Source organism: Mercenaria mercenaria, chromosome 18, assembly GCF_021730395.1.
Source record: "Mercenaria mercenaria strain notata chromosome 18, MADL_Memer_1, whole genome shotgun sequence".
NCBI lineage: Eukaryota > Metazoa > Mollusca > Bivalvia > Venerida > Veneridae > Mercenaria > Mercenaria mercenaria.
The window spans coordinates 63,640,885-63,649,257 of NC_069378.1; the positions used below are offsets into that span (position 1 = coordinate 63,640,885).

At 29.6% G+C, this 8,373-nt stretch overlaps 1 long non-coding RNA gene across 1 annotated transcript; it reads right to left on the reverse strand.

Moving 5' to 3' along the window:
* Positions 1-5,051: 5,051 nt before the first annotated feature.
* Positions 5,052-7,946, reverse strand: LOC128550666 (uncharacterized). Its single transcript, XR_008368371.1, has 2 exons — positions 7,819-7,946; positions 5,052-5,785 (listed from the first exon to the last, which is right to left on the reverse strand). It is a non-coding gene; the product is annotated as an uncharacterized LOC128550666 (long non-coding RNA).
* Between the last annotated feature and the right edge of the window lie 427 nt (positions 7,947-8,373).

Below are 8,373 nucleotides of genomic sequence, written 5' to 3' on the forward strand. Positions count from 1 at the left end.
TAACGAATACCCTTTAATTACACCTAAGTAATTACTATATTGTCTTTTTTATTTAAATTTGGGAATTGAAATTTTATTTTCTTTTTTTCATCTTCGGGTTAATTTTTTTTTCCTTTTTTTTAAAATTCTGTATTTTTGATGTTATTTTTTTTTTAAAAATCCCCCAAAACTTTTTTTGAAAATTTACTAATTCTTCCCAAATAAATTTTTTTTATCAGTTTTTTCCAGTTTTAAAACGGGTGAAAAAATTTAAACACTTCTTGGGGGTGTGTTAAAAATTCTTCATCTAAAAGTTTTAAAAATTAATTCCTTTTTTAAAATCAACTTAAATTTAATTTTTTTTTGGGGTTTTCCCCCCTTTCTTCTGTTTTTTTTCCAGATGAACATCAAAATTTTTTCGGGAAATTTCCATCTTTTCTCTTCCAAAATTTTTTTAAAATTTTTTAAAGTTAAACTTGGGGAAACCCCTTTCCGACGGGTTTCATCCCCCAATCAATTAAAGTAAAGGGGACCCGGTTTTTTGATGGAATAATGGGGGTAAATTCTTGAAATAGCTGCGGAAAACCCTTTTGATATGTTTGAAAATTTCTTTCATTTCATCACCTATAAAGCAAAATTGCTCCTTTTTTTCCGGGTAATTTTTTTAATTTACTTGATAATTTTTCTTTTTGATTTTCTATTTTTTTTTCAGAAATTTGGGTTTTTTTAAATTTTCAGTAAAAAAATCCCGTTTTGTAGTTTTTTCTTATTTTTTTCCCCCCATTTTTTTCTTCTCAAAAAGATCTCTAAATTTTGCCCGACAAAATTTTTTCTTTTTAAATCTTTTTCATTAAGTTTTGATTCATTTATATAAAAAATTTGAAAAAAAAAAAAAATAATGTAAAAAAATGAAAAGATATTTAATTTTTAAATTTTAAAAAACTTTAGTTTTTTAATTATAAAAAGGAAAATTTCCCAAAATTTTAATGATAAAAAAAAGTGAAAAATTTCCAATAATTTTAAAACCCAATTTTTAAAATCCTTTTATCCCGTTTCCCCATGTTTTAGAATGTTAATATGTGGATCTTTTTTTCGGGAAAAAAACAATAAAATTAATCAAAACCCTTTCGAAAACCTCTTCTATATTATGAAAAATTTTATACTTGTAGGCTAAAAACCTAGAACAACCCTAAAAAACAGGTTTTAAAAATTAAACCCACTTAATTCAAATTGCAAAAAAAATTAAAGAAAGACCCCAAATGAAATACTTGAATTTTCCCACGATTTTTAACCCCCCAAAATTAACCCTTTAAAAAAAACTTGAATCAGAAAAAAAAAAAAAGAAAGTAATTTTTTATGTTTTTTTATGTGAAGAAAAAAAAATTCAAAATGAAATAAAAAATACTTTATTCAAGGACGTCACAAAAACTGTTGTTTAAATTATTTAAGTAAAGTCAAAACTAAAAAACACCAAAAGATATTCAAAATTAAACCCTGTTTCAAATTATATTTTTTTTGAAAGCCAGGTAAACGAGAAAATGATATGTTTTTGAAAAGAACAAAAAAAATAGATGGGTGAAAATTTTTTTGCAAAATCCCAAACAAATCAAAAAATGATTTCTTATATTTTGGACAAAACCAAGGAATTTTTTTAAAAAAAAAACTTTACTGGAAAATATATGATGGGTTTTTTTTAAATGATACAAAACAAAAAAGTGAAACGGAAAGGAAAATAAAGTTAAATTTGATATTGATTTAAGTGTTTTGACTGAAAACAATACAAAACTTAAAAAGGACAGGGAACATATCTTCACAAAAAAAGGGGAATTTGATAACACAATGAACAAAAAGCATTAGAAATGGGAGGTAATTAAAAAAAATTAACCTAGGAAATTTCCCAAAAAATCCACCGATGTAGTTTTAAAACCCATTTATGTTTTTAAAAAAAATTTTAAAGGGTAAAAAATGACAATAATCTTGAAGATATTAAAAGTTAAAAAAACACAAAAGCAGAAGTAAAGAATAATTTAAGAATTAAAAAAAAGATTTTAAAAAGAAAAAAAATTAAAAAATAGTTGAATTAAAAAGGTAAAAATTTAAAAAGAAAAAGAAAGCATGGTTGTTCTATTAAAGAAATTGAAAAAAAATTCTGATTTGACCGATGATAAATAAAAAGGGAAATATTTCGAGTTAATTTAAACAAATTTTTTCACCCAAATTCAAGAATTAAAAGGGTAGTATGAAAAAAACAAAGAAAAACTAAAAACAAGATTTTTGAAGCTGAAAAAAAGTTACAAAATATTATCAGTTAAAATCAGAAAAAGAAATAAAAAAACAAAAAAACAAAAACTGAAAATAAGCATAAAGATTTTTTTAAATTAATTTTCCCAAAAAAAAAATGCAGAATATAAATCTGATTGGAAAAGGCAGCTTTCACAAAAAGGTGATGATCATGACCCCAGCATTGATGACTTTTAAAAAAAAAAATTAATTCAAAATAGAGACTTTAAAAAAAAAAATTCGAAATTTTGGGTTAGTATTTTGACAACCGCATAAAATTAAAAAATGCCGGGCTTAAGTAATATTACAAAAAAATTACAAGAAAAAATGCCCCAGCTTAATGCAAAGGTTTTAAGAAAATAAAAAAGAACTGGACTTTTTATTTGAAAAATCAGTTAAAAAAAAGGAGAGTTTTAAAATTTCTGCAAAAACTGGGGCAATTAACCGTTTAAAAATCAGATAGAAAATTTGGGAAAAAACAAATTGTAGACCAAATTTAAAAATGTTGAAAGCCAAATCCAATAAAATAAAAAAAAGAGTTTAAAAAAACTTAAAGGTTTTTTTACAAGAAGATATTAAAAAATTTAATAAACAAAATTTAAAGATAAAATTAAAAAAAAAAATAAATGATTTGGACTCTGTAGTTTGAAATTTTCAGCTAAACAAGGGGAATCCAAATTTTACTGCTAAAACCCAAGAAAATTTCTGCTAAACTAAAGCCCAAAAACCGCTTTAAAGTCGAAAAAATTTTCCACTAATACCCAAGAAAAATTTCAATAGTAAAAAATGTTTTCCCTTTAAAAAAAGAAACACCCCAATTTTGCTTAAAAAAAAAAAGGTGTTGTTGACAATTTTTTCTGCTTTTTGAAGTTGCTCAACAAAACGAGGGTTTAAAAAAAATTTAAACTGAAATAAATTTTTAAACCCTTTAAAAAAAAAGACAGGAAAAAAGAAAAAAAGGGGAAAAGGGAATGAGAAAATAAGTGTTTTTCCTTTGAATTTTCTAAATTTTAAACCCTCTTTTGATTACTTTCAAAAAAAAGTATTTTGAAACCCCCGCGGGCCGGAAAAATTCAACAAAAAAAATTTTGGCCGATCTGAACAATTTTAAAAATATTTTTAAATAAGCCCCGGAATTTCGAAAAAAAAAAGATTTTTTAAACACAAACCCAAAAATATTTAAAAAAGATGTACTAGATATGCTTTTTTAGTGGGGGGGGGGGGGGGGGGGGGGGGGGGGGGGGGGGGGGGGGGGGTGTTTTATAAAACAGAAAAAAAACCCGGGAATTTAAAATAAAAAATTAAGTTTTTTAAAGGGGAAGAGCTCTTAGGTGAAACCCGGAAAAAACCCACTAAAAGCCCAATAAACACATTTTATATTTAGGTGGCGGAATTATAGCCCCCAATGAAAGTTTTATTTTTTGATAAATTTTAAAAGTAAAAAAAAACGCTGGGCAGCTGAGGACTTTTGACACTGATAAGTTAATAAACTATGTATAAGAAAAAAAATTAAAGTTTTTTTAAAACAAGGAACAATGTTTTATATTCATCCTTAGAGGGTTTAGCATCTCCCGAATAACATTTATGCTTTTTATGGGGGTTTTTCATTAGATTCTACATATCGGATAAACCCCGTATCTTTTGAAGGAAAAAAGACCTTTTGGGTTAAAAGTTTTTTAATTTAAATTTTAATTACAAGGGGTTTCCCCTTTAAAATATACTTACAATTGAAAATAAAAAACAAATTCCTTTAAAAATTTTATCAATAAAAATAATCTCCCCCAAAATTTTTCCAAGGGTTGGGAAAACAATTTTCACATTTGCTGCCACAGGCCCGAAAAATGGGGAGGGTTTTGATTGGTTGAATTTTGTTTGCCAAAGTTTTTTTCCCAAAATTTGTCAAGTTGGCCCGCGACTGCCACATTGTTGGACTTGGCAGGGGTTTTGGCAAAAATTTGACAGAAGTGTTTTAAATTTATATTTTAAATATAGGGTTTTAAAAAAAATTTTTTAAAAAATTTGTATTTTAAAATTTTTTGAAATTGGCAGCATTGGGCGGGTTTTGGGCAAGGGGTTACAAATTTAAATTTGGGTCAAAATCGGGCTCGCAAACCCCCTATAAATAACTACTTTCCAAAAACACCTTTTTGAAAAAAAAAAGTCCAAAAATAAATTAAGGGAAATTTTACGTACTTTGACATCGTGAAGTGGTTTTTAATAACGAAAACAAAGTCAAAACTTTTCTAAAATTAAATTTTAAATCTGTTTTGGGTTTTTGGAACCAAAACCCCCAAAAGTTTATTTATTACTTCCCCCCAATTTTAAAAAGTAAAAGAAACAATTCCCTTTTGGGTTAACTTTAAAAAAAATATGAACCAAAAATAAATATGCAACCAGGGGATAACCAGTACAGGTTTTAAAAATTTGGTTTAAAAATCCCTTTTCTTTTTAACTTCTTTAAAAAAAAACGGAAAGCTTCAAGAGAAACCCGGGGGGAACTTTTGCATGAAAGCAATTTATAAATGTTCACAAACCCTTTTTTTTTTTTCTCCCATAAAAATTGTCCCGTTTTGAAATACGACCGGGCCCTTAAACACAAACTATTGAAAGGCGATTTATAAAAGGAGGTTATGCTTTTTGGCTATATGCGTTTACCAAGAACGTAATTAGCTGGTTAAAACGTACAATGTGTGTATGCAAAGATGCTGTGAACAGGTACTATGGTATGTGAAACCCAATGCACTATAATTATGTCGACCATAATGGTAGTAAAATAATTCAAAAGATGAAAACTACTTTTGGTAGCATTTACTAGTATTTCATTAATGAAATGTATCAGTTGAGTTTAATTCAAAATATAAAATATCATTGCCTCACAGAATTGTCCGAAAAATGTAAAAAGCACATGCATGCTTTAATTTTGAAGGTTAAAAGCTACATACATTTATATAACCATGCTTTTAACCTAGCATCGGAATAAATAGTCATTTTCCTCCAGCTTTTCCGGTTGTTTTACCTTTCACAAACATCCCTTTAAAAGACCCTACGGCGTTTTTAGCTTCAGCATGCGCCACTTCCTTAATTTCTTTAATTCTTTTCTGATCGAAATTCCTTTTTCCGGATGCCAGGTCTACCGCAACCATTTCTATTGCTGTGGGCACCCAAACAGGAACTTCATCATTTAGGACTTCCAGAAATGGAAAAGCCGCCTCCTGGGCGTAGTAAGCTACAGTCGAGCAATTGTTTGAGACAAGTTGGTAGTCTGTTTTGTCCTTGAAGCCTGCCCACCAACGCTTAATGGCATTCAGTTCTCCATCCGAGACACGAATCCTATAAGATTTTGGCTGCCTATCTCCTTCTTGCTCAATATCAAAACTGTGCGAAGTATTTGCAAATGCTCTAGCTCTTAGATTTTTAGCATCACATTGAGACTTAGGCCACCAGCTTATGTAGGTTCCATCACTTAATTCTAAGGCACAGTGACCAACATGACTTGCATCTGGTCTCCAGACATGGACGACAATAGCTACAAAGATAAGAAAAAATAAATGTAATCAATAAAAGGTTAATAAACTAAATGTTTCGGCTGTTTCAATATTCTAGTTTATGAGTTATGGAAGTTTCAACAATTTTAAAAACGTATGTGTAGTTAAGGTTGCTTCCTTTTCCGCTTAGCTTGTCCACTTATAACAATGTATCACAATAGAAAATTGCAACCGCTAAATATAGAGGCTTACCCTTAGCCCTCTTTACACAAGGGAAACAATCTGTTTATATACTTCAATTGTTGAGTGAACACCGTTTGTTAATCCCATCCTTGTTATATCAGTGCAATGGAAAAATAACCTATCTATGTTAAATGTTATGCAGGATAATACAGTCATGCATCTAACAGTCCTGAAATTGCTTTCTTTGATTTTCTGATATTTCTAGATATTTTCCCATACTTTCACACCTATATATTTGTAACAGAGATTGTTCTCGTTCCAGCAGTAGCCTTTTCAACATATTTAACTTGTGAAATTCTGTGGGTTTCGACTTTTTCAAAAAAAATCGTCTGCTTGTTGACAAAAAAAATCACCACAGAAAAAGTCACACTTTCCCCAGGGCATTAACTGATTTAATAGTTACATAGTTTTTTATATTCAGATTGAAAATCCTTGCAGTAATTATGCATGCCTTTTTCTGCATAGTGGATAAAAGTGCATGGTTTGCTTGAGGTACAAGGTCAATAGTCACCTAAGCCTACCATAAGGTCCTAGCGGTGTTGTCTCTATTATTTACATGTACATTTCAGCCGGGATCTTCTTTTTCAGCTCAAATAACTTTCTTCAGAAAATGATATATAAATATTTTTCAGGCTTTATACTTTGATGCAGTTAAGTATCTAAAATAGATAGTCCCTACTTGAAGTTTGTATTTTTGGTTCCACTGCCTACTAAATATCTATAGTGATTCATAACTAACAGATATAATTCAGTTAATATTTGGCATATAGTTATAAAGTTAGATATCGACTATCCGTCTATCCAGTATACTTTCAGTAATAAATTTGAGGTTCTAACTTTACCAACCGTAGTAAAAAGTACCAGGTAAATACCAAAAATTACAAAACCCCTGCTATATTTAAGAACAACAGAATTCAAAATTATCAATCCTTTGTAATAAAATCAAATGCTGGTAGTCGTACATGTTAATGATAATAAAAAATCACTAGAAAGGTTATCCTTCTTGTTTTAAATTAATTGGTATATACTTACCCTAATATAGTCTGAAAAGTAGATCCCTCCGAAGCACCGAGAACAATACAAATAGTATTGATTGAGTCTGTTCATGAGCAGTAATGGAAAATGCAACACTGTCCACGCCCCCACGCCCCCCCCACCCCAGCACCGGCTTAAGCAGTATTCAATCTTCAAATCTAAATGAGTTGAAATCAATGATCCCGAAGGACCAGAAAATATAATAACACTGAGATGAAGTCGGGGCGACTTTTTTCTTTTCTGAGTTGTCTCCATTTTTTCCAAATATTTCAATCGGGATCATTTTTTTCAGCTCAAATAACTCCTTTTCAGTAATAATGATATTTTGATAATTTTTTCAGTCCTTGTATTATGATGCAGTTAACTTCACATACATTTAATACAGATAGCTCCTACTTGAAGTTTGTATTTTCAGTTACAATGCCTAGTAATACTATGAGGCGCAAACACAAAAAGCAGAAAAGTTCATCTGCAGCCAGGTAAGTTAAAGCAAAATATGTTCATGAGTCTTAAGCTATGACCACCATAAAATGTTTTAATAGAAAGCGAACATAATTTAAATACTGCTGAAAATTCCCCCATCCCTGAATAACAGGAACTGTAAACAATGTCTACTTCAAATAAATAAAAAAAAAAGAAAAACAAATAGAAAAAAAATTACTGCATTAAACTTTGGGCACGTTATGACACGTTGTTTTAATTATAATACCGAACCACACGATATCTTTGAAAAGAAAGTCTGATTTATTGGTTAACATATAAATTAAAGTAGTAATGTAATAGAAATCCGACTTACTTCACACCGTGAAAGAGCTTGAATAACGAAAACCAAGTCAAATCTGTTTTAAAAATATTTCAACCCTCTTTCGTTTTCGGAACAAAGCCCTCGCGATATTATTTACTTCCTGAATAAGAATAGGAAATGAAATGACTCTTTATAACGTTTAAATGAAAATGTGCAACCGGATACATAACCAAATAGGTTAAAATCAGCAATAACGAAGTAATATAATAACAAGTCAAATGGTTTATCGCGACCAGAAATTTGTACAAACCGGACAGAAGTTGCGAAATTGTCATTTGTGCAGGAAAGAAGCGTTTACCATAATGTCCAGTACTGGACTGGACAGGTATAGTGACATACGTTTAAGATATCATGCTTTCTGTTTATGCAGGTAAACGTGTGTTTGTTTAAATTTCAACAGAGCACAATTGTCTGAACAGTGTAGAAACTCATTACCGTTTTTTCAGGCAAGGGTGGAAAAAAAGTGGTAGACAATGAAAGCAGTAACATTTTTATTAAAAAATAAACAATGAGACAAACATTTCCAGCATCTTTGGACGGTTCAAA